The 27406-nt window shown below is 35.6% G+C and overlaps 1 protein-coding gene across 4 annotated transcripts in view; it reads left to right on the top strand.

Moving 5' to 3' along the window:
• The window catches only part of LOC102125980 (zinc finger X-linked protein ZXDA-like), a 237423-nt gene that overhangs the window by 3085 nt on the left and 206932 nt on the right, over positions 1-27406 (top strand). The gene's annotated exons all lie outside the window — the stretch shown is intronic.

Raw genomic sequence — 27406 nt, 5'->3', positions numbered from 1 at the left:
TCTTAGCCTCAGTTTTCTATCTGTAAAATGGTCATAGCAATGTGAACATATGTGTTACATCCTAGACTTATTTTTTCTACCCTAGTAGGTTGTATTGAAAGGAAATGTTACGTATGTTTCAGCATATTTTGGTGAATCTTCATTCCCTTTCCTGCCCCTTGTTTTCCCTCCTCAAAGGGGAGAAATTAGCACAAATTAATATCAGGATTGTGCACGAAATAAACATTTGTGAAGGTTAAGAAAGAGGAAAAGAAAGTTATTTCTTCAACAGATTAAGAAGGATTTTTCTCCACACTGTTCTTTTGTGGCATTGGCCACATGTCCATTAGATCAATTTCATAGTATCTTTGGTCTGCATTCAAAGCAAGCTGATGCAATGAGTATTCAGTCTATTCTTCCAAGACAATCTGGACATAGACCAGAGGGAGATTTTTCTCCCCTCTGTGCCCTAGAGAGCTCATTGCTGGCTCACTCTTAGAGTTGAAATGAGAGAGTTTTGTCTGCATTTTGAGTAGATACCATCTTACATGAGTATAGCATTTTACAGTTTAGCACTTTCACAACTATTATATTTGATCCTCACAATCCTGTGAGGTAATATGGGAAAGTCAGAACTACAATTCTTATTAACATTTACCTAGCTCAGATTACAAATATATTTAACTTAGTAACTATTAATTGTGTGTGTAGCTCAAAACAGAGAGGAAATATTTCCCATTCTGCCATTTGACTCTTGAGTTTCACGACTATTTTGTTTATAACTGTTTGCTGCCTCCCAACTTAATTGATTTCTCTTACATTCTTCGTACTCCACCCTATTTCCTTGTAGGTGTACACCAGTCCTTGCCATGAATCTCTTTTATTTATGTTTAAATTAGACAGGTCTCTTTCATGGTCACCATCTCTCAGCCATTCTTCTTATGGCCCATTTTTCAGTCACAGTATTGCTGCAAGTATGTGTGTACATTGAGAAGTTATTTTCTTGATTTAGATGGCAATGTGTTTATACATGAATCAGATAATAATGGAGATATTTTATATAAGGCGTTAGTGAGAAGTAGTTCTACTTTTCCTTTTCTAAAATGTGGTCATGGTAGCAAACACTATTGGTTGATTTCAACCATTGTAACCCAGTACTGTTTACATGTAGATACTTGGGGATAACAATTATTATGGCACTTTAACAGTATACTTTAATATTTACCACCTTGATATTATACATCTTTACTGTCTTTATAATTTTTAAGTTGGTTGTACTTATTCAATGAAAAAGCAAAAAATACACATACATTTTTGATTCAAAGAAATAGAATTTTGTGTCTAACCGTTTAACAGTTCTCCCTTAGTATTTTAGAAAGATTTTAAGCCCATTTTAGAAATGTGTTGTCATTAGTTAAGTCCTCTTAAATAGATTATTTTTATTTTCCTATAGAAAGTGCAGAGGCCTGAGGTGAACACAAGGGTCATAGGCATCCATTAAGATATATAACCATATAGATATTTTAAAACTCTGTCACATTGTTTCCTTAATCCCTTAGACCTATTTCTTCCCATGAAAACTATCATAAGCTATGCTTTTGTTATGGTCTATAGAATTTTCAAAGGACAAATTGTTGTTTTTTTTTTTAAGATAAAAATCTTGCGATTGTCCGTGAGCTCACATGGTTTCTTTTGTTCAATTTTTTCAAAAGATTTCTCTTTCAATGCTGTTGTCCCAGCATGATAGTTGACATGGCATGTAATTACAGACAGAAGTGTGACTGTAAATATATTCGTGTTTCTGTTAGTGTTGGCATAAGCTTGCCTTTTTGTTTAAACAATGGGACATGATTTAATTTTATCTCGTTTGCCTTTTGTTCATCTTCAGTCTTGATTTATTAACATTTTGCCAATTGAAAACACAATAAAAAATGCCTTGCAAGAAGGTTTGATTCTGGGGGATCCCGATGAGCATATTTATCATTAGTTTAAATATGTTAATCTTGACATTTTTACCAGTTATCTCATTATAGTGTTACATAATTGAAAGCCTTAAATAGTAAAAGTGAAACTTGTTAGAATACGAAGATCATCTTTCTCTGTGGATTAAATGCTTCATATTCCCATCCAGGAAAAATAAGATAAGACATTAGTATAACAGAGTATTTTTGACTGTTCCTTGATTCCACATAAAGCAATGATTAATTTCCTGATGGAAATATTCATAATCCCTTGGTAATTATTGGTATCAAACAGATCCACTTGATAACTTCATGATGATAAAAACTAAATTAAATGCAACTCACTCAAAATATGTGACAATTGAAATGTAAGGCCTAACTAAAATGTATATATATACATCTGAAATTTGTATATATTTTATATGTAACTGAAATTTATATATTTACATATATATATATATATATATATATGTGTAACTTTTTTGAAAGATTTGCTTAATAATTTTTTAAAAAGCAAATTGGATGCTAGGGTTTAAAGCAGGAGTCCCCAACCCCCAGGCCACGGACAGGTACTAGTCCATGGCGTGTTAGAAACTGGTCCGCGGCCGGGCGCGGTGGCTCAAGCCTGTAATCCCAGCACTTTGGGAGGCCGAGACGGGTGGATCACGAGGTCAGGAGATCGAGACCATCCTGGCTAACGCGGTGAAACCCCGTCTCTACTAAAAAATACAAAAAACTAGCGGGGCGAGGTGGCGGGCGCCTGTAGTCCCGGCTACTCGGGAGGCTGAGGCAGGAGAATGGCGGGAACCCAGGAGGCGGAGCTTGCAGTGAGCTGAGATCCGGCCACTGCACTCCAGCCTGGGCTACAGAGCGAGACTCTGTCTCAAAAAAAAGAAACTGGTCCGCACAGCAGGAGGTGAGTGGCAGCCAGGGAGCGAAAGTGAGCTCCACCTCTTGTCAGATCAGCAGTGGCATTAGATTCTCATATAGGAGCACAAACTCTATTGTGAACTGCACATGGGAGGGATCTAGATTGCACACTCCTTATGAGAATCTAATTCCTAATGATGTATCGCTGTATCCCATCACCCCAAAATGGGACCATCTAGTTGCAGGAAAACAAGCTCAGAGCTCCCACTGATTCTACATTATGGTGAATATGTAATAATAATATAAAGTGCACAATAAATGTCATGTGCCTGAATCATTCAAAACTATCCCCCCATCCGTGGAAAAATTGTCTTCCACTAAACTGGTCTCTGGTGCCCAAATGGCTAGGGACCAAGTGTTTAGAGAACAGATTGTTTAAGCACAAAACAACCTATAAAAAGCAATCATTAAAAATGAATCTTGGCCGGGCGCGGTGGCTCACGCCTGTAATCCCAGCACTTTGGGAGGCCGAGACGAGCGGATCACGAGGTCAGGAGATCGAGACCATCCTGGCTAACACGGTGAAACCCCGTCTCTACTAAAAAATACAAAAAAAAACTAGCCGGGCGAGGTGGCGGGCGCCTATAGTCCCAGCTACTCGGGAGGCTGAGGCAGGAGAATGGCGTGAACCCGGGAGGCGGAGCTTGCAGTGAGCTGAGATCCGGCCACCGCACTCCAGCCTGGGTGACAGAGCGAGACTCCATCTCAAAAAAAAAAAAAAAAAAAAAAAAAGGAATCTTATATGTTTATGAAATCTAAATAGATGGGACCTTTGGTAACAATATTTAAGCTATGGTCCCCTCTGTATATTTCAAGTTAATTTACTGACTCCTTACAGAATGCAAGGTAGAATACTAGGGATATAGATAACAAGAGTAAAATATGAGCTGTATCTTAATTTTGGAGAGGACATAAAAATTCACCTATTAGCCATTTTACAACTAAACAAAATCAACAAACATGTTTTCAGGTACCAAATGAATGGCTTGGAGTGAAAGGAGGGGCAGGAGCTGGAGTTTAATGGGTGGTTACTTTTAGTTATATGAAGAAGAGTGTTGGTGAATTCCAGCCTGGGAGAAAAGCACAAAGAAAGAACTCAAAATGGAATTAGCCACACAACACTGTGAAAAACAGCCTAACTCAAATTCAGGGCTCATATTTGGTAAGTGCTGGGTGTTAGAGTTAGACTGCCAGTATGGAGCCAAATTCTGGAAGGCAATACAAACCAGTCAGAGTAGACAAGACTTTATTATGGATATGATTGAAAGCCAGTGAAGATATTTGAGAAGGGAAGTCAAATGTGATTATATAAAAATATTAATATAGTGGACATGCATAATATGGATTTGATGGGGGAAATAGTGCAATCACTTAGGAGTCTGTTGTAGTAATTCCGGAGTGTTGTGATGAAGGCTTGGACTGGAGTGGTGACGAAAAGAAACAGAGATATAGGAGATGTGTCCTAATTGAGGAAATGAATATGATTTGGTAACTTATTGAATATATAGGACACCCATCAGAAAGAGAAAGGAAGATTAAAAATGTTCCTAAGGATTTCTTGGATACTATAAAAATTACACTTGATTAATATGAACAAAGTTGTGTAATAAAATATTTTCAGGAATATTTATGGAAAGATGATTAGGATATGCTTAATTTATCAGGAAGTGATAAACTATGGCTATCTCTGAATAAATCATGCTTATTCTAGATTATCCACGCTATTAGACAGTGACATGACTTTATCTTGTTTGGCTCCCTCATATGTTCTTAGATTCACATTTGATGTTTATAATGTTATTTCCCTTTGAGAATTTGCAGGACTCTTCAACCTTGTACAATATAAGCCCAGATCACTCTGTATCAAAATGAACTATGTCATCTCTGGCTTCCATTTCTTTCTTACTACTACTTTCTGCTACTACAGATATTCAACAGGTATTTTTTATTTGGTGCTTATTAATATAACAAATCAGATCTCCATAATTTGGAGGATACTCCTTAGTCGTTAATTTCAATCGTTTCTCGTGATAAACTGTGTTAGATTGAGTTTTAACTGTATTTCTCTTAAACTGGAAGAGACAGGACTAAGATTGTCCAAAAACCAACTTTGGTGTGATACTTGGGGCTTCTTACTCATAATCCTCTCTTTCATTAGCTAACATGGCAAGTGATGGTGTATGGAAACTCAGTCACAGAAGTCACATCCTCTTTTCTCTTTACACCCTAATGTAACACATTTTATAGTTACCCTGACTACTAATGGTGATAACTCAATGAGCATGGAGTGCAAAAAAATAGAGTAAATAAATAGTATAATTACCTAACAATTACATTTTGTTTGATGGTGACTTTGCTGTCCTGCATTGTCAACAGAACAATACATCTCATTCTAGTTTTCTGCTGACATTTATGCACATGCAAAACACATTAAACATCATTCTGCCTATGGAAAATATCTTAACTCAGTATTTTAAACAAAGGAGATAATTATTCTTATGAGCACTAACTGTGAATCCTTACACTATGTCTTATCATTACCAGCTTATTAAGCAGCTGGTGGTTATTGAGTGCCTACTCTGTGTGAGGCACTATGAAGTATAACACAAAAGTATGTTGCATTACTTTATTCAAACAAACATTTTTAGCACATATTTGACCAATTCTGCCCTTTACGCACACACATTACAAGCTAGACAGAAACAAAAATTCAGCAAGCAATGAAAAATAATATATAATCAATTTCTAGATGGTTATATATTAGAATTATACAGATTCAAATATAACGGTGGTTGTTATTTTCACAGTATGGACAGAAAATTGTAATGAGGAGTATTTCAATGTGCAGATTATCAAAAGTTTTTTCAAAAAGTTCTAAGAATCTAAAATTTAAGCTGCAATACAGCAATTAGGATAAACTGTCCTAAATTTAAATTTAAACAGAATTGTGACTGGTAGCTTTAATTATAGCAAAATACTATGGGAAATAATTTGTAAATTATGTTATATTTTGATTTGTTCTAGATTGTAATCCCGGATATATTAAGTATAAAACCTGAGAGTGATCTTTTGAAAATTATATAAAACAAACATTTTGTTTCCAAATGAGAAAACCATAGCATATAAATAAATGATTTTACACCTGTAATTTTTGAAATAATTTTTACTTTCCTATACTGGACACACAAGCAAATTTTAATTTTCTGAAACAAAAAAAGACTTTAATTAGAAGGTAATTATTTCATATAGGTATGCTAGCTGAAAATAAGGCTATAAAGACTTCATTTGATACTTGGGAATGACAACTACTGGAGTTTAACATGAAGAATCCTGAAACTTCACCAATCATGTAGTGAGGTATAGGGTTAATCATCAAGCAAGTATCTCACATTCTGAATAAAGTATAACTAACTGAATACATTTGGAAAGGAAACAAAGCCTATTATAAAAAAATAAAGCTCACTATAGTGACAAATAATATTTTGTGTTCTCACTACAAAAAGTAAATATAAGAGGTAATGCATGTGTTAATTAACTCTATCTAGTCATTCCACAGTGTTATACATATTTTCAAACATATTGTACATGATAAATATACACAATTTTTGTCAGTTTAAAAAATAAATACATTTAACAATAAAAATTACAAATGGTAGCCAAAATGAAAATATTTCAATTCTAAGCCAGTCTTTCCTTGGAATAAAGTCAAGAAATGATTAATCTTTGTCAAGACTTATTTCCCTTTCCTGTGTACACAGTAGAGGGATATAACTGTAGTGTGAAACAACGTAATACTGCATGTGGAAGAAGGAAGCTTCTCTCATGTCTATTTGTAGGGAAATTAGCCAGATTAGAGAGCTAAATGGAAATTCCACAGGCAATGACTCAGTGAATAGAGTAGCAGTTCATTCCAGGCGAGGTCCAATTTTAGAATGTGCTGCTAGGCAGAGTGAGAACTATTTTTCCTCCCAATTTGTGTTGGCATTAGTTGGTTAATGCTAAACTTGGCCCTTGATATTTCCAAAGAGATGCAACAGCTTCCCCTTCAAAGTCATTTTATGTTCTTGTGCTTTCTGGAGCTTATTTTATTTTAAATTATTAATAATAATAGGAATTGCATCAAATGTTATGACATGCTAGGGGAAGAGGGAATAAGCCAATATTCATTATTTTTGCCTCACTTCCTAAAATATTGTTGATTAAGTAAAACTTGCTTTTCTTTTTTTTATGTGCAGGCTCATTTTGCCATTTGGGTATGTCACTTTTATTTATGTACTTAGGAAGCAATAGGATTTAAGAACATTGTTAAAATAAGTGTTTATAACTTTAGAAATGTGGCTACTTTGAAAATGGAGAAACCTGGACTAGCTGTACTACTTTTTTAGATAACAGGGAAGACTTATCGAAATGAATGAAAGGCAAATTCAATTGGAAAAAGGAGATTAATTTTTTATTAATTCTGTATTTATAAATTTTGCTGATAAATCCACTCTTGTATATTATTCAGCATATTTTTTATTCAGTTCATTTTTAGAATAGTTTATCTAGAGCAGTAAGTCTTATGTGAAATCTAAAAATTTGACTAACTTGCATTATATTTCATTTTTACAGTAGGCACTGGATAGTCATTTTCACTGCTAAATCTATGTACCAAATCTACTGAATATTGCAAAAACACACTGGATAGAAAATTATTTGCAAAGTGATTCTTGTTGTCCTTCACCATAGATTCTTTAAAAAATTCTTAAAGATAAAATGTTGCCTATATTTATAAAAATTATTGAGGATTCTTCCCAAAAATAGAAATGAGAAAATAAAATTCAAACAATCAAATAGTTAAGTTTGATCTCTAGCCAAGTGTTTCAGTCTAAGTGTCTTTGGTTGAAAACATCTGGATAAAAGCACAATGACAATTTTGAAGCATGTCCAGAATTTTCCAGTTACAGTTAGACATAAAAAAAATCAAAGAGCCATTATTGCAACATTGGTAATCTGTCTGTCTAATACAATCTATCTTTTGAAAGTTTCTTGAAGACAGTAAAAAGTAAGAAGAAAAGTTACAAATTTGGGCCCTGACTATAAAATGCCAAAATGTTATCAAATTGGAGGCTATTGATTATTTTACATAATAATTTTAGTAGTTGGTGTTTTTAAGTATTTACACTCCAAGTATTCTTTAAAGTATTTTTAAACTAAATGAGAATCTTTGATTCATGTCTTTAAAATTGCTAATTGATTTTTATTTTCAAGATTATTGAATTATCCAATACACCTCCAGATAACAACCTATAGATTGTTAGTTGTGAGGCTATATTGTGTATTTTAATCATGCCTTGATGTAATTTTAAGTTACCATGTATTGAATTCTAACTGGCCCTAAAACATTTTTTAATTTGTAAGTTTTATTTTTGTAACTTTTATTGAAATATAACATACTTTAAAAATATAACTTACATTACAAAATTGCTTTATTAATTTTCAAAAAATGAATACACCTATAAAGCCACTACTCAGATGAAAGGATTACCAGAACCTCATATCTCCCTCATATCCTCTGCTAGTCACTGCCACCCTGTACCAAAATAAATAACTTGATTTTCAAACCAAAAATTAGATGTTTTTTATTTGCTTGTTTCTCTTCATTTATTATTATTATTGAGATAAAATTAACATAATATAAAATTCACCATTTTAAAATATACAAGTCAAGTCATTTTTAAAACGTTAATAATGTTGCTGAGTCATCACAACTGGATAATTCCGGAACACCTCTGCCACTCTGAAAAGAAATCCCATAATCATTCTCCATTCTGTCATCTCCAGGAAACCACTAATTTACTTTCTGTCTCTATGGATTTGTCTATTATGCATATTTCATATGAATGGAATTGTACAATATATGCTTTTGTATCTGGCTTTTCTTAGTATGATGTTATTAAAGTTCATCCATGTTTTAGCACATATCAGTACTTCACTCTTTTCATGGCTGAAATATATAGCATTATATAAACATACTGCACTTTATTTGTTAACTAATTAATGGACATTTGAGTTGTTTCCACCTTTAGATATGATTAGTTTTTGCTATCAATATTTGTGTACAAGTTTTTGTGTTAATATATTAAAACTACAGATTAGTTTTATTTTTAAACTTTATGGAAAGTTTATATTCTTTTTGTTTTTGACTTCTTTTACTCAACATTTTGTTTGTGAACTTCAGCCATGATTTAGTATGTATAAACAATTCATTTATTCATTTTTATTTTAAGAGAGAAGGTCTCTCTTTGTCATCCAGGCTAGAATCCAATGGCACTATCATAGCTCATTGCAGCCTTGATCTTCTGCACTCAAGGTATCCTCCCACCTAGTATCTGGGACTACAGGCATAGGACACCACACCTGGCTTGTTCATTTATTTTTGTTGTAGAATTATAGTGTATCCCTCACCCATAATTTTTTCGCTTCCACTTATAGGCATTTATATTGTTTCCATTTATTGGCAAGTGCTAATTATGCTGCTATGAACAATCTAATAAATAAATGGGAGTGTAACTAGGTATGTTAAATTTTAGTAAGTACTGCCAAACAGTTTTCCAGGGTATTTGTACTAATTTACACATTCACCATCAGATACGAGAGTTCTTATGAGTGAAAATGTGAAATATTTGTCTTTCTGTGTCTGACTTGTTTGACTTAAGATAATGATACCCAGTTTCATCCATGTTGCTACAAAAAATGTGATTTCATTCTTTTTAGGCTGAATAGTATTTCATTGTATATGCATACCACATTTTCTTTATCCAGTCATCTATTGATGAACACTTAGGTTTATTCTATATTTTTGCTATTGTGAATAGAGCTGAAATAAACATACAAGTGCAGCTATCTTTTTAATATAATGATTTTTTTTCCTTTGGGTAGATATCCAGTAGTGAGATTGCTGGATCAAGTGGTAGTTCTATTTTTAGTTCTTCAGAAAATCTCCATACTTCGTTTTTCATAAAGGTTGTACTAATTTAAATTCTCATCAACAATGTATAAAAGTTCCCTTCTCTCCATATCCTTGTCAACATTTGTTATTCTTTGACTTTTTAATTATGCCATTCTGACTGGGGTAAGATAATATCTCATTGTGATTTTAATTTGCATTTTTTTCTGATGACTAGTGATGTTGCATACTTTTTTCACATATCTGTTGGGCATTTGTAGGTCTTTTGAAAAATCTCCATACATGTCATTTATCCATTTTTTGATGAGATTTTCTTTCTTTGTTGAGTTGGTTGAATTCGTTGTATACTCTGAATACTAGTACCCTGTTGGATGTATACTTTACACATATTTGCTCCCATTCTACAGGTTGTCTGTTCACTTTGTGTATTATTTCCTGTGCTGTGCAGAAGCTTTTTAGTTGAAGTCTCATTTGTCTATTTCAGTTTTTGTTGCCTGTGCCTTTGAGATCTTAGTCATAAATTATTGACATAAACGGAGGCCCAAAAGAGTTTTCCCTAGGTTTTGTTCTAGAATATTTGTTTCAGACTTACATTTAAATCTTCAATCCAGCTTGAGTTGATTTTTGTGTATGGTAAGAGACAGGTATCCAGTTACATTCCCATGCTTATGAAAATCAATTTTTCCCAGCACCATTTGCTGAAAGTGTTGTTTCTCCAAATATCTTTGATATTTTCAAAGATAACTTGGCTGTAAATATATGGCTTTTTGTTTTGGGTTCTCTATCCTGTCCCATTGATCCATGTGTCTATTTTAATAAGAGTACCATGCTGTTTGGGTTACTATAGCCTTCTAGTATACTTTTAAGTAAGGTAAAGTGATGTCTCCAGCTTTGTTCTTTTTGCTAGAATTGCTTTTGCTTTTCAGATTTTTTTGGGGGGGTCTCATATGAAATTTGGGATTATGTTTGCTAATTCTGTTAAAAATGACATTGTCATTTTGATAGGGATTGCATTGAATCTGTAGACTGTTTTAGGCAGTATGGTAATTTTAATGCTATTGGTTCTTGAAATCTGTGAGCATGGAATGTTTTTCTATTTGTGTCATCTTCAATTTCTTTCATCAGTGTTTTGTAGGGTTTTTTTTGTAGAGATCATTTGCTTCTTTCTAAAATGTATTCCTGGGTACTTTTTTGTAGCTATTGTAAATGAGATTGCCTTATTGTTTTTTTCTCAGCTAGATCATTATTGATGTATAGAAAAGTTACTGATTTTTGTATGTTGATTTTGCATCCTGCAATTCTTCTAAATTCATTTATAAAGCGTAAGAGTTTTTGGGGTAGAATCTTTAGGTTTGCCTAGATATGCAATCATGTCATCAGAAAACAGGGATCATTTAACTTCCTCTTTTCCAATTTGGCTGCCTTTTATTTCTTTCCCTTGCCTGATTGCTCTGTCTAGGGTTTCTAGTACTATGCTGAATAGGAGTGTTGAGAGTGGGCATCCTTCTCTTGTTCCAGTTCCAGATGAAATGTTTCAACTTTTCCCCATTCAGTATGATGTTAGCTATGGGTTTGTCACATATGGCCATTATTATTTTGAAGTATGTTCCTTCTATGCCTAATTCATTAACAGTTGTTTTTTTTTTTTTTATCATGAAGAGATGCTGAATTTTATTGAATGCTTTTTTTTTTACTTTATTGAGATTATTATAGGTATTTTGTCCTTAATTATGTTTATGTGATATATCACATTTATTGATTTGCATAGGTTGAACCATCCTTGCATCCCTGGTATAAAACCCATTTTTAAAATGGTGTTTCATCTTAATGATGTGCTGTTGGATTCAGTTTGCTATTATTTTGTTGATAATTTGTGTGTTTGTGTTAATCAGGGATATTGGTCTGCAGTTTAATCTTTTTTCTTCTGTTTTTGTCTGGTTTTGGTGTCAGGGTGATATGGGCCTTGTGGAATGAGTTAAGGAGAATTTTTTGGAACTGTTTCAGGAGAATTGGTGATAATTATTCTTTGTATATTTGGTAGTATTCAACTGTTAATTCATACAGTCTTTGGCTTTTCCTTGGTGGGATATGTTTTATTGGAGATTCATTCTTCCTAGTTGTTATTGGTCTGTTCAGGCTTTTTATCCTTCATTCTTGGAAGGTTGTATGTGTCTAGAAATGTATCCATTTCCTATAAATTTTATAGTTTGTGAGTATATAGTTGTTCATAATAGTCTCTAATGACCTATTTTATTTCTGTGTTATCAATTGTAATGTCTTCTTTTTCATATCAGACTTTATTTGGATCTTCTCTCTTCTTTTCATGGCCATTCTAGATAGTGGTTTATCAATTTTATCTTTTTGAAGACCCAACTATTCATATCGTTGATCTTCTCTTTTTTTTGTGTTTGTGTGTGTGTGTGTGTGTGTGTTTTTTTTTTTTTCTCTCGTTCGGTTCTCCTTTGATCTTCTTTGATCTTCATTATTTCTTTTCTTCTGCTTATTTTGGTTTTGGTTTGTTCTTGCTTTTCTCATTCTTTGTGGTATGATGTTAGGTTGTTGATTTGAGATATTTCTATATTTTTGATGTAGACCATTAATGCTATAAACTTCCATCTTAACACTGCCTTTTCTATATCCCACAGGTTTTGTTATCTTGGGTTTCCATATTCGTTTGTTTCAAAATTTTTAATTTTTGTCTTCATTTCTTCATTGATCAAATGACCATTCAGGAACACTTTGTTTAATTTCTATGACTTGTATAGTTCCTCTTGGTATTTTTATTTTATTTTTATTTTACTGTGGTCTGAAAAGATAGTTGATATTCATTTTAGTACTTTAAAATTTGTTGAGATGTGTTTTGTGGCCTAACGTGATCTATCTTGGAGAATGTTCTGTGTGCTAATGAAAAAAATGTACATTCTGCAGGTGTTAGGTAGAATGTCCTGTACGTGTCTGTTAAGTCCATTTGGTCAAAAGTCTGATTTAAGTCTAGTGTTTCTTCATTAATTTTCTGTCTGGATAATCTGTCTAATGCTGAAAGTAAAGTGTTAAAGTCTCCAGTATTATTGTATTGCTGTGTATATCTGTCCTTATGTCTAGTAATTGTTTTATGAATCTCGGTGGTCCAGTGTTGGATATGTTTAGAATTGTTATATCCTCTTGCTGAACTGATCCACTTATCATTTATGATGATATTTTTTGTCTTTTTTTTTTTTTACCATTTTTCATTGAAAGTCTGTTTTAATCTATGAAAGTCTAACTATTTCTGTTCACTTTCAGTTTCTGTTTGTGTTGAATATTTTATCCACTTCTTTATTTTCAGTCTATATGTGTCTTTATGGGCAAGGCAAGTTTCTTTTAGGCAGCATTTTTAAAATTCATTCTGCTGATCTGTATCTTTTATGCAAAGGACATAATCCATTTACATTCAAGGTTAAAATTGATGTGTAAGGCTTTGTTCCCACCATATTGTTGTTTTCAAATACTTGTTTTTTAAATTTTTCTCTTCTTGTCTTGGTGACTTGATGAAATTCTGTCATGTTGCCATTTGATTCCTTTCTCTTCTTCCTTTGTGTGGTTGTTTTGTAAGACTTGAGTTTTATATTTCCATATATTTTCATGATAGTGACTACTGAACTTTCACTTCTGTGTTTAATATTCCTTTCAGCACTTGCTGTAGGGCTGATCCAGTGGTGATGGATTCCCTCAGCTTTTGCTTGTCTGGGAATGTCTTTATTACTCTCTCATTTATGAAGTGTATTCTGCGAAGACATAAACATTTTTGCTGACTTTTTTTCTTCCAGCACTTTGTAAATACCATCTTATTCTCTTCTGGCTCATAAGGTTTCTGCTTTAAAGTCCACTGTTAATCTGATGGGGTTTCTTTTATAGGTGATTAGATGCTTTTATCTTGCTAATTTTAAAATTCTTTTGTTCACATTGACTTTAGACATTCTAGATATAATATGCCATGATGAAATACTTTTTGCAATCTATTTGCCTTAGGGGATCACTTGGTTTCCTATAACTTCATGTCTAACTCCCTTGCTAGACTTGGGACATTTTTACCCATTATTAACCTAAATATATTTTCTAAAGTTTTAATTTTTCTTCTCCCTTGGGAATACAGATAATTTGCAAGCTTGGTCATTTTATGTAGGTTCAAACATCTTAAAAACTTTGTTTATTATTTTTTTATTCTTTTTTTTAAAAAAAATGTTGTCTAACTGCATTATTTCAAAAGGCCTGTCTTCAAGCTCTGAGATTCCTCTGCTTGGTTCAGTCTGTTTTTGAAGCTTTTAAATGTATTTTGTATTTTCTTCAATTAATTTTTGTTTCCAGAATTTCTGCTTGTTTTTTTTTTTAAGATCTCTATCTCTTTGGTAAATTTCTCATTTATATCCTGAATTTTATGTCTAATTTCTTTATATTTGATTTCAGATTTCTCTTGCATCTTATTGAGCTTCTTTAAAATCGCTATTTTGAATTCTTTATCTGGCATTTTGAAGAATTATTTTTTATTGGTATCTATTGCTAGGCAATTATTGTGTTTCTTTGGTGGATCATGATAAAACAGTACAGGAGCAGACAGCCAGAATAGCCAGAATAGGGAGGAACCTAAATGACCTGATAGAGCTGAAGAATGCAGTACAAGAACCTCACAGTGCAATTACAAGTATTGATACCAGAATAGACCAAGCAGAGGAAAGTCTCAGAGCTTGAAGACTGTCTTTTTGAAATAAGACAGACAGACAAGAATAGAGAAAAAGCAATGAAAAGGGATCCACAAAAGCTCCAAGAAATATGAGATTATGTAAAGAGACAAAACCTAAGACTGACTGGGGTACCTGAAAAGATGGGGAGAATGGAGCCAATTTGGAAAACATATTTCAGGATATTATCCAGGAGAACTTTTTCAACTCAGCTAGACAGGCCAACATTCAAATTCAGGAAAGGCAGAGAATCCCAGTAAGATACGCCAAGAGAAGATCATCACTGAGACACATAATCATCAGATTATCCAAGGTCCAGATGAAACAAAAAATGTAAAGGACAGTCAGAGAGAAAGCCCAGGTAACCTGCAAAGGGAAGCCCATCATAGTGACAATGAACCTCTCTGTGGAAACTCTACAAGCCAGAAAAGATTGGGAGCCGATATTCAACATTTTTATAAGACTTTTTTCAACCCAGAATTTCACATCTGGCTAAAGTAAGCTTCATATGTGAAGGAGAAAGAAGACTCTTTACAGAAAAGCAAATGCTGAGGGAAGTAGTTACCACCAGACTTGCCTTACCAGAACTACTGAAGGAAACACTGAATATGGAAAGAAAAAAAAAGATGACCAGCCACTACAAAAACACACTTAAGTACAAAGACTGGTGACACTATGAAGCAACTACCTAAACAAGTCTGCAAAAATAACCAACATCATGATGACAGGATCAAATCCACATACTAACCTTAAATGTAAGTGGGCTAAATGCCCCAATTAAAGGACACAGAATAGCAAGCCAGACACAGAACCAAGACCCATCTGTATGCGGTCTTCAAGATACCCTTCTCACATAGGCTCAAAATAAAGGGATTCCATTTACTATGCAAATGAAAAATGGAAAAAGGCAGGGGTTGCAATCCTAGTTTCTGACAAAACAGACTTTAAACCAACAAAGATCAAAGACAAAGAACGGCATTACATAATGGTAAAGTTCAATTCAACAAGAAGAGCTAACTATCCTAAATATATATGCACCCAATACAAGAGCACACACATTTATAAAGCAAGTTCTTAGGATCATTGAGTCAAAAAATTAACAAAGATATGCAGGACCTGAACTCAGCTCTTGATCAAGTGGATCTGATAGATATCTACAAAAGAATCCACGTAAAAACAACAGAATATACATTCTTCTCATCACCACATGGCACTTACTCAAATATTGGTCCCATAATCGGAAGTAAGACACACCTGAGCAAATACAACAGAACTGAAATCACAACAGACAGTATCTCAGACCACAGCAAAATCAAATTAGAGCTCAAGATTAAGAAGGTCGCTTGAAACCATGCAACTACATGGAAACTGAACACGTGCTCCTAAATTACTTTTGGGTAAACAATGAAATTTAGGTAGAATTCAAATTCTTTGAAACTAATAAGAACAAAGATACAATATACCAGGATCTCTGGGACACAGCTGCAGCAGTGTTAAGAAGGAAATTTATAGCACTAAATGACCACATCAAAAAGGTAGAAAGATCCCAAGTTAACAACCTTACATCAAATTAAAAGAACTAGAGAACCAGGAGCAAACAAACCCCAAAGCTAGCAGTAGACAAGAAGTAACCGAGATCAGATCTGAACTGAAGGAGCTAGAGACATGAAAATCTTTCAAAAAGTCAATGAATCTAGGAGATGATTTTTTAATAAAATAATAAAGTAGATAGACCACTAGCTAGACTAATAGAGGAAAAGAGATAAGAGTCAAATAAATACAATCAGAAATGATAAGGGAGTGTGTCACCACTGACCCCACAGAAATACAAAACACCATGAGAAAATATTATGAACACCTCTATGCACATAAACTAGAAAATCTAGATGAAATGGATAAATTCCTGGAAACATACATTTCCCGAGACTGAACCACAAAGAATTTCAATCACTGAATACATCAATAACAAATTCTGAAATTGAAGCAGTAATAAATAGTCTATCATCCAAAAAAAAAAAAAAAAAAAAAAAAAGCTCAGGACCAGAAGGATTCACAGCTGAATTCTACCAGAGGTACAAAAAAGAGCTGGTACCATTTCTACTGAAACTATTCCAAACAATTGAAAAGGAATGACTTCTCTCTAACTCATTCTGAGGCCATGCATCATCCTCATACCAAAACCTGGAGAGATAAAAGAAAAAAGAAAGAAAGAGAGAGAGAGAGAGAGAGAGAGAGAGAGGGAGAGAAAGAAAGAAAAAGAAAGAAAGAAAGAAAAAGAAAGAAAGAAAGAAATCAGTATTTTATTCTTGATGAACATCAATGCAAAAATCCTTAGCAAAATACTGGTAAACCAAGTCCAGCAGCACATTATAAAGCTCATCCACCATGATCAAGTAGTCTTCAGCCCCAGATGCAAGGTTGGTTCAACATACACCCATCAATAAATGTGTTTCATCACATAAACATATCTAAAGACAAAAACCACATGATTATTTCAATAGATGCAGAAAAGGCCTTGGATAAAAGTCAACACCCTTCATTTTAAAAACTCTCAGTAAACTATGTATTGAAGGAACATACCTCAAATAGTAAGAGCCATGTATAACAAACTACAGCCAATATCATACTGAATGGGCAAAAGCTGGAAGCATCCCCCTTGAAAACTGACGCAAGATAAACTTGCCCTCTCTTACCACTCCTGTTCAACATAGTACTGGAAGTTCTGGCCAGGGCAGTGAGGCAAGAGAAAGAAAGAAAGGTATTCAAATAGGAAGAGAGGAAGTCAAACTATCATTGTTTGCAGATGACATGATCCTATATCTAGTAAACCCTGCTGTCTCAGCCCAAAAGCTTCTTAAGCTGATAAGCAACTACAGCAAAGTCTCAGGATACAAATTCATTGTGTAAAAATCACTAGCATTTCTATACACAGAAAACAGGCAAGCGAAGAGCCAAATCACAAATGAACTTCCATTGATAATTGCTACAAAAGGAATAAAATATCTAGGAATACTACTAACAAGGGAAGTAAAGGACCTTTTCAAGGAAAGCTACAAACCACTGCTCAAGAAATCAGAGATTACACAAACAAATGGAAAAACATTCCATGCTTACAGATAGGAAGAAGCTCACAGATAGGAAGACCATTACAATGGTCATACTGCCAAAAGTAATTTATAGATTCAATGTGATTTCCATTAAATTACCATTGATATTCTTCACAGAATTAGAAAAACCTATTTTAAAATTTATATGGAACCAAAGAAGAGCCTGAATAGCCAAGACAATACTAAGCAAACTGAACAAAGCTGCATGCATCATGCTAGTCGACTTCAAACTATGCTCCATGGCTACAGTAACCAAAACAGCATGGTACTGGCCCCAAAACAGACACATAGACCAATGGAACAGAATACAGAACCCAGAAATAAGACTGTATACCTAGAGCCATCTGACCTTTGACAAAGCTGACAAAAACAAGCAACAGGGAAAGGATTCCCTATTTAATAACCAATGCTGGGAGAACTGGCTAGGAATATGCAGAAAATTGAAACTGGAACCTTTCCTTGCACCTTATACAAAAATCATCTCAAGATGGATTAAAAAAATGTGAAACCTAAAACTATAAAAACCCTAGAAGAAAACCTAGGAAACACCATTTAGAATATAGGCATAGGCAAAGATTTCATGATGAAGACACCAAAAGCAATCTCGACAAAAGGAGAAGTTAACAAATGGGATCTAATTAAACTAAAGAGCTGCTGCAAAAGAAACTCTCAAAAGAGTAAACAGACAACCTACAGAATAGGAGAAAATATTTGTAAACTCTGCATCTGACAAAGGTCTAATGTTCAGCATCTGTAAGGAACTTAAATAAACTTACAAGAAAAAAACACCATTAAAAAGTGGGCAAACGACATGAACAGACATTTTTCAAAGGAAGACATACATGTGGTCAACAATCATGAAAAAAATGCTTAACATCATTAACCATTTGAGAAATGCAAATAAAAACCGTGATGAGGTATCATTTCACATCAGTCAGAATGGCTATCATTAAAATGTCAAAAAAGTTACAGATGCTGGTGGGGTTGTGGAGAAAAGGGAGCACGTACACACTGCTGGTGAAATTGTAAATTAGTTCAACCATTGTGGAGGACAGTGTGGTGATTCCTCAAAGACCTAAAGACAGAAATATCATTCCACCCAGCAATCCTATTACTGGGTATATACCCAAAGGAACATAAATCATTCTGTTATAAAGACACATGCATGTTTATGCTCATTGCAGCACTATCCACAATAGCAAAGACATGGAATCAACCTAAATGACCATCAGTGATAGACTGGATAAAGTAAATGTGGTACATGTACACCATGGAATATTATGCAGACATAAAAAGAACAAGATAATATCCTTTGCATAGATATGGATGGAGCTGGAGGCCATTATCCTTAGCAAACGAATGCAGGAACAGAAAAACAAATGCTGAATGTTTTCATTCATAAGTGGGAGCTAAATGATGAGAACACATGGACACATTGGGGGCAACAACACACACTGGGGTCTGTCAAGGGCAGGGGTGTGAAGAAGGAGAATATCAGGAAGAATAGTTAATGGATGCTGGGCTTAATACCTGGGTGATGGTATGATCTGTGATGGTATGATCTGTACAGTAAACCACTGTGGCACACATTTACCTATGTAACAAACTTGCACATCCTGCACATGTACCCCTGAACTTAAAAGTTGGAAATTCAAAAAGAAAAGAAAGAAAGAAAGAAAGAAAGAAAGAAAGAAAGAAAGAAAGACCCTTGAAAATTAAAAAAAAAAAAAAGTAATCATTCTAACTTCTTGATTTAGGCATTTAGCACTATAAACTTTCCATATAATTCCACAGGTTTTGGTATGTTGTGTCTCTGTTTTTATTAACAAAGTTGTTTTTTTTTTAAATTTCTGTCTGAATTTTATTGCTTACTCAAAGGTCATACAGCAGTAAGTTGCTTAATTTCCATGTTATAGTGTGGTTTCTTTTTGGTTGATTTTTATTGTTATTGCACTTTGGTCTGAGAGTATAGTTTGTATGACTTTGATTTTATGTATTGATATGTGGTTTATTTCCAAGTGTGCACTCAATCTCAGAGTATGTTGGGTATGTAGATAAGAAGAATGTGCATTACGTTGTTATTGGATGGAGTATTCTGTAGATATCCATTAGGTTTGATTTGTTCATTGTCCCATTTTTGTCCAGAATTTTTTGTTAGTGTTCTACCTTGATAATCTTTCCAACATTGTCAGTGTTGTGTTGAACTTCCCCACTATTATGTGGCTGTCTAAATCTTTTTGTAGGTCTGACAACATTCCTTTTATGAATCTTTGTTTTACAATATTGGGTACATATATTTAGGGTAGTTAATTGTTCTTATTTAATTGAACCATCTATCAGTATGTAATGACTTTCTTTTTTTTTTCCTCAATGTTGCTTCACTAGCCTATAGCATTAGGAATGATGTGTATTTTTTTTAAAAATTTTAAGTTCAGGGGTACATGTACAGGATGTGCAGGCTTATTATATAGGTAAAAGTTTGCCATGTTGGTTTGCTGCACAGATCATTCAGTCACCCAGGTATTAAGCCCAGCATTCATTAGCTATTCTTTATGATGGTCTTTCTCTTCATCCTCTGCCCTCTGACAGGCCCCAGTGTGTGTTGTTCCCCTCTGTGAGTCCATGTGTTCTCGTCATTCAGCTCCCACTTTTACATGAAAATGTGCGGTATTTGATTTTTGTTCCTGCATTAATTTGCTGAGGATAATCGCCTGTAGCTCCATCTATGTCCTTGCAATAGACAGGATCTTGTTCCTTATTATGGCTGCATAGTATTCCATGGTGTATATCTACCACATTTTGTAATTCAGTCTATCATTGATGGGATTTAGGTTGATTCCATGTCTTTGCTATTGTGAATAGTGCTGCAAGGAAGATACATGTACATGTATCTTTATAATAAAATGATTTATATTACTTTGGGTATATACTCAGTAATGGGATTGCTGGGTCAAATGGTATTTCTGCATCGAGGTATTTGAGGAGTCACCACAGTCTCTTCCACAATGATTGAACTAATTTACATTTCCACCAACAGTGTAAAAGCATTCCTTTTTATCCACAACATCGCTAGCATCTGTTGTTTTTTTTCACTCTTTAATAGCCATTCTGACTGGTATGAGATGGTATCTCATTGTAGTTTTGACTTGTATTTCTCTAATGATCAGTGATGTTGACCTTTTTTTCGTATGTGTGTTGGCCACGTGTATGTCTTCTTCAAGAAGTGTCTGTTTATGTCCTTTGCCCACTTTTAAATGGGGTTGTGTGTGGTTTCTTTGTAAATTTGTTTAAGTTCCTTGTAGATGCTGGTTATTAGACCTTTGTCAAATGGATAGATGGCAAAATTTTTCTCTTGTTCTGTAGATTGTCTTTTCACTCTAATGATTTTCTAACTAACCCAGGTGGTAGCCCTCCCCTCCCCCAGGCACTCTATCCCGAGAGAGAGGTCAGAGTTCTGTCCCTAATATGTGCCGGCAGATGTGGCTGGAGGGTCCAGCTGGAGGTCCCACCCAATGAGGAGGAATAGATCGGGGCCCTGCTTAAAGAAGCAATCTGGCCATGATCTGGAAAAGCCACTGTGTTGCACTGCTGGGGAGTCCCTTCCTTGTCCAGACCATTTTGATTCTCTGAAGCCCAAGGATGGAACATCTGAGTCAACCAACAGCAAAGATTGTCCTTGCCCCTCATTCCGGGGCTCCATCTGGTCTCTCCATCCTGTTGCCAGTGGCTGGCTGGAATTCCAAGCCAGTGGGTCTTTTCTTGTGAGGTTTCTTAGAAGTGGGGCTTGCAGAAGGACGCTGCTTGGCTTCCTGGAGTCCACCCTCTTCCTATGGGTATGTGCAGACCTCCTGCCTTGCCTGAGTTGCAGACAAATTTGTTGGGGGATCCCGGGCTCTAATGACTTTTTTTTTTTTGACGTTTTTGATTGTTGTTGGTTTAAAGATTGTTTTATTTGATACAAGGATCATGGCCTCTGCTTTTTAAAAATTTTCTATTTCCTGGAGAGATCTGTCTCCATTTTTTCACTTTGAGCCTGTGAGGTTTTTTTGTTTTGTTTTGTTTTGTTTTTGGGATGAAGTCTCGCTCTGTCACCTGGCTGGAGTGCAGTGGCGAGATCTTGGCTCACTGCAACCTCCGCCTCCTGAGTTCCAGCGATTCGCCTGCCTCAGTCTCCTGAGTAGCTGGGACTACAGGCATGTGCCACCATGCACAGCTAATGTTTGAATTTTTTAGTAGAGATGGGGTTTCACCATATTGGTCACAGTGGTCTCGAACTCCTGACCTCGGGATCTGCCCGCCTTGGCCTCCCAAAGTGCTGGGATTACAGACATGAGCCACCGTGCCTGGCCCATCTTTTAACTCTTTGATAATTTTTCTGGCCTTTTGAGATTGAGTTTCAACTTCTTCGTGAATCTTGATCTTTCTTGCCTTCCAGATTCTGAGTTCGATTTTATTTCAGTCATTTCAATCTGGTTATGAACCATTGCTGGGGAACTAGGGTGATTGAGGGTTTTTGAATTGCCAGAGTTTGTGTGCTAATTTTTTTCTCATCTGAGAGGGCTGCTGTCCTTTTATTTTTTTTTTGAAGTTGTTGCTGTTTGGATGGGGCTTTTACTTTTTATATTTTTTTATTTCCCTGGAGGATTTGACTGTGGTGGATGTTAAGTATACTTGATTGGCTTCATTTCTGAGTGCCTTCAGATGGCCAAGGCTCTGTGCAGGATCTTTATTTGTGGCTAGTTCCTTCATTGGGTTTTACTGGCCAAGTGTGCTGAGATAATTTTTTGGACGTGGGGAAATTCAGGCTGCAATCCTGAATTTCCTTAACAAGTGAGGTCTGATAGAAATGTTGTTACTCAGCCATGCACCTCTTTTGTATTTCAGTGCATTTATAGTAGTGCTCTGGGATGCAAGAGATTGGTGAGGGAGAGATGATCCCTCACCAGGTCCATTCCCAGGCCTTGATGGAGCCCCCTCCAGTTGCTGGTGTCATGCCTTTGTTTTAGACCCAAGAGGGGCCTCGAAGGCTGCACTTCCCCCTTGCTTAGGAGCAGTTCCAACTGAAGGTTAGATCAACAGGAGACACAAGTCACCTGTGACTCACTGGTTCTTTGTAATTGGCAGAGTTAGAGTGGGTTGTGGGGTATGGGTATGTCTGTGGGTGATCTGTTGATGCAGTGGGGCAAGAGTGGAGGATTACTGAATGGGGTGGTGTTGCCATGGGTGTGGAACTGGTGTAGTACCCATGCTTCCGAGGTTTTTATGTTTGTTTTTAATTTGTTTATTTATTTATTTATTTATTTACTTTTTGCCCAGCAGACTGCTTTGGGGGCCCCCAGCTCATGTTCCCGTAACTTGGCGGTTCTTTCTCTGACATCTGCCCTGGGAGCAGGCCCAGTCAGTTTTTTCCTTTAACCACTTAGGGTCAAGTGCTGGCTGTTCTGGTGGGGGCAAAATCCTCCCAGGCTGCCAGCAAAGAACTCAGGCGGGGCAGTCAGTGGAGGCTGTAATTTGTGCCTGCTCTCGAAGTAGCAGGCAGCATGGCCTTGAGAGGGGCCAGAGGGCAGGCGGGTGGAATTCAGATCAGATGCACTCTAGTTTCATGAGAAAGACAGTCTTTCTCTGTCCTGGCCTAGCAGTTAGCAGGGGCAAAAGCCACTCAGAGCAAAATAGAGAGCCTTGGGAGACGGGCATCTATGGTTACATTTTGCTGCAGCTGTTCTGTGCTCCAACCTTCTGGGCTCGAATTCTGCCTCTGCCTACTTTCCAGGCTGTTCCCCTTGCCAATTCAAATGCCTATGGGGACATGGGATCTATAGTAGTCAGGATCCCAGAGGACCATGGCAGGAGTATGTTGCCCTGAAGTTCCTTCACTCATCTCTTCCTTAGTACCTGTTCAAGGCCAGGAGCTAGTCCTCACACTTGGCAACTTTTCTAGGTGCAAGGTTTCTAGCTTCCTACCTCTTCTGCCTTGGTGTCTGTGTCAATTCTTTATCGTATTTCAGTGTTTTCTCTCAAAATACATTTTTGAAGTGTGATAGGTTACTCAATATTTTGGTTTCTCCCAGTTAGAGAGGTGCTTCCTGGCTGTGTCTAGTCAGCCATCTTGTCTCCCTTCTCTATATTTTGATGTAAGCATTTATTGCTATAAAATTCCCCCTTAACACTGCTTTTGCTGCATTCTGTGGCTTTTGCTATATTTTGTTTCTATTTTTATTTGTTTTAATACAATTTTAAATTTTCTTTTTAATTTCTTTGTTGATCCATTGGTAGTTCAGAAGCATGTTGTTTTATTTTCATGTATTTGTACAGTTTTAAACACCTCATGTTACTGATTTCTAGTTTTATTCCATTTTGTTCAGAAAGGTACTTGCTGTGTTTTCATTTAAAAACATATGTTCACACTCGTTTTGTCATCTAACATTTGGTTTATCTTGAAGACTGTTTCATGTGCTGATGAAAATAATGTGTATCCTATACCTGTTAGATGAAATGCTAAAAATGTCCTGTAAATGTCTGTTAGGATTCTTTAGACCACATTTCTGTTTAAATCCAATGTTTTATAGTGTTTTTTTTTGTTTTTTTTTTTTTTTTTTTGTCTAGATAATCTGTCCAATGTTCAGAATGGTGTGTAAGGCCCCCAACTACTATTGTATTGAAGTTTATCTTTCCCTTTAGATCTCTAATATTTTTTATATGTCTTACTGTTCCTGTGTTGGGTGCATATATATTTAAAATTAATAGGTTCTCTTACTGAATTAAGTTCATTGTCATTATATAATAACATTTCTTTTTATAGTTTTTTAACTTAAAATTTGTTTTATGTGCTATAAGTATAGCTACTTCTGCTTGCATTTACTTTGTGTTTGTATGGAATATCTTTTTCCATCTTTTCAGTTTCAATCTATATGTGTCTTTACAGGTCAAGTGAGTTTCTTGTGAGCAGTATATAGTTGGATCATGTTTTTTAATTCATTAATCCAGTCTATATCTTTTAACTGGGGAATATAATACATTAACATTCAAGGTTATTATTGATAGGATAGGACTTATTTCTATCATTTTATAAATTTTTTTGTCTGTTTTTTTTTTTTTTGGTATATTTTTTGTTTGGTCCTCCCTTACTGTTTGTGATTATGGTTTAGTGGTTTTCTATAGTGATAAGGTTTGTTTCTTTTTCTCCTTTGTGTATCTGTTCTATGAGTGAGTTTTATACCTTATCATATTTTCATGGTGATGATTATCATTTTTTCAATTCCATATGCAAGACTCACTTGAGCATTTATTTTAAGGCCAGTTGAGTTATGATCTATTCTCTCAGGTTTTACTTATCATTAAATAACAATTTATCTCTCATATAGTAAGGATACCCAGGCCAGATATAGTATTGTTGAATGCCTTTTTTTCTTTGATTTATTTGAATATATTATCCCATTCTCTTCTGCCATACAAGGGTTCTGCTCAGAAAGCCACTATTAGTCTGATGGGGATTCTCTCATATGTGACTTGACATTTTTCTCTTTCTGTTTTTAGAACTATCTCTTTGTCTTTTACTTTTGACATTTTGAAAACAACGTGCTTCAGGGAGGGACTTTTTTTGGTTGAATCAATTTCACAATGATTAAGCTTCTTGGATCTGGATGCTTATATCTCTTCCCAGACATGGGACATTTTCATATATTATTTTATAAAATTAGTTTTCTATGCCCTTTTTCATCTCTTATTCCTCTGGAATGCTCATAATATAAAACATTTGTTCACTTAATTGTGTCCCATAATTTTGTAGCTTTTCTTCATTCTTTCCTATTCCCGTTTCTTTTAAATCCCTAACTAGGTAATTTCAAACAATCTATCTTCAAGTTCAGAGATTCTTTCTTCTATTTAAGTCCGAAGTTGAATCTCGCAATTGCATTTTTACTTCATTCATTGAATTATTCAGCTGTGGGATGTGTTTGATTCTTTCTCATGATATCTATCTCTGTGTTTAATTTCTCACTTATGTTTTGAATTGTCCTGATTTTGTTGAAGTATATTCATTTTTTGTATCTCATTGAGTTTCCTTAAGATTATTATTTTCAAATTTTTTTCTGGCAATTTGTTTACTTTTCATTGAGGTCTGTTACTACAGCATTATTTTTCCATTGATGATATCATATTTTATTGCTGTTTTATCTTGTGCCCCTGCATTGATACCTGTGCATCTGGTGGAATAATTGCCTCTTCCAAGATTTCTAGGGTTGCTTTTATAGACAGAGACTTTCACCTGCAGTTGAGTACTATTTGGGAAGTGTTGGTGACTTTGTTTTTGGGTAGGTGCAGTGGTATGGTCCCCATGCAGGTTCTTTGGCTGTGTTCAATGTCAGCAATAATTTTGTATTCAGTGGCCTAAGCTATATGTGATTTTGATAGTGGCAGTGTTTCTGTAGATTGTTAATTTTTTTGGTGGCAAAGAACTTTGGGGTACTCTTGTTCTAATTTTTCACACAATGGGAGACTTAGTTGAGTGGATCTTTCTTGGTATTAGGTCTGACATGGCCTACATGTAGGTATCTCATAACTGGGTTCAGATGCAGATGCTTGTGGCAGCCTGTGGGATTAGGTTCTAGGCTTAGGGTCTCCTGAACATATTGTGGCACCTGGATCTTAGAGTTCAAGTTTTCTCTCTGTGGCAGGGTTGTATGTAGGTTGACCACAGAACCAAGATCTGTGACTCTGAGGCACACCCTAGTGGCTTGGATCTAGAAGGTTGGGTTTTAGCTGTAATTTCACACCTGGGGGCAGGGCACAGCTCTGGTCTGACTCTATAGAAAAAAGGGTGCTCTGGAGGTTTGAGCCTGGGACACAGGATACAGCTATATTCAGGAGTCTGGGCCAATAGGACTCAGGGAAACTCAGGTACTTGAGGATGAGGCACCATGTAGGGTGCTGTAGACCCTGGAATGGTAAGACTTGACAATATACTGAATTGTAAGTCCAAATGCAGCCTCAGCAAGTAACCCAGACTGGCTGAGAATGGTTGTCATTTGGGCCCTTGGGAGTAGGGAACAATATAGAGATGATCCCACTCCTCAGAGAGAGGGGTGTTTCAGTAGCTTACACTCTACAGGGCTACTTCAGCTCCAGTGAAGCAGAGTACTAGAATTGTTTGGCCTGTACAATGGGGTGTCTCTGCTCAGACACTACTCACTTTTCCTGAGATGTGGGGTACTATGTCAGCCCAGCCTGGGGATGCACAACTGCTCATCTTGGCTTACATCTAATTACCCAGGGGGGTGTTGTGCTGCTTCAGTTTAGTCTCAGCTGTGTAACTGTTCTGGAAATCCCAGACATTGTTTTTCAGTGAAGCAGGACTTTGTCAAAGTACCATATCCTTTGGTGCTATAGACCCTGGGATGGTGAGACTTGACAATGTACTAAATTGTAAGGCCAAATTCAGCAGTATAGCTTTTGGTGGCAATGCAAAATTTCTGTTCAGGCACCTAGGTTCAAAATTCAGCTACGACTGAGAGGGGTCGATTGAGTTGTTCTGTCAAAGCACTGTTTTCATAGGAGGGAGTGAAAATTTTAGCTTTGGTCTGAGTGGGGAGAAGAAACATAGGTTGAGCAGTTCCACCATAGTTTGGTCCTACTGGGAAAAGGGTAATGGTTGCTTGCACCTCAGCTTGGGGATGTTAGGCCATCAGGCAGGGATGGCTTAATGATGATTTAGCTTCAAAATGTAGCACTGCTGTGATTACTTATCTCTAGAGCAATAGACACTCCAGA

Source organism: Macaca fascicularis, chromosome X, assembly GCF_037993035.2.
Source record: "Macaca fascicularis isolate 582-1 chromosome X, T2T-MFA8v1.1".
Lineage (NCBI taxonomy): Eukaryota > Metazoa > Chordata > Mammalia > Primates > Cercopithecidae > Macaca > Macaca fascicularis.
The sequence above is the reverse complement of the archived record's forward strand: the minus strand, read 5'-3'. Positions and strand labels throughout refer to the sequence as shown.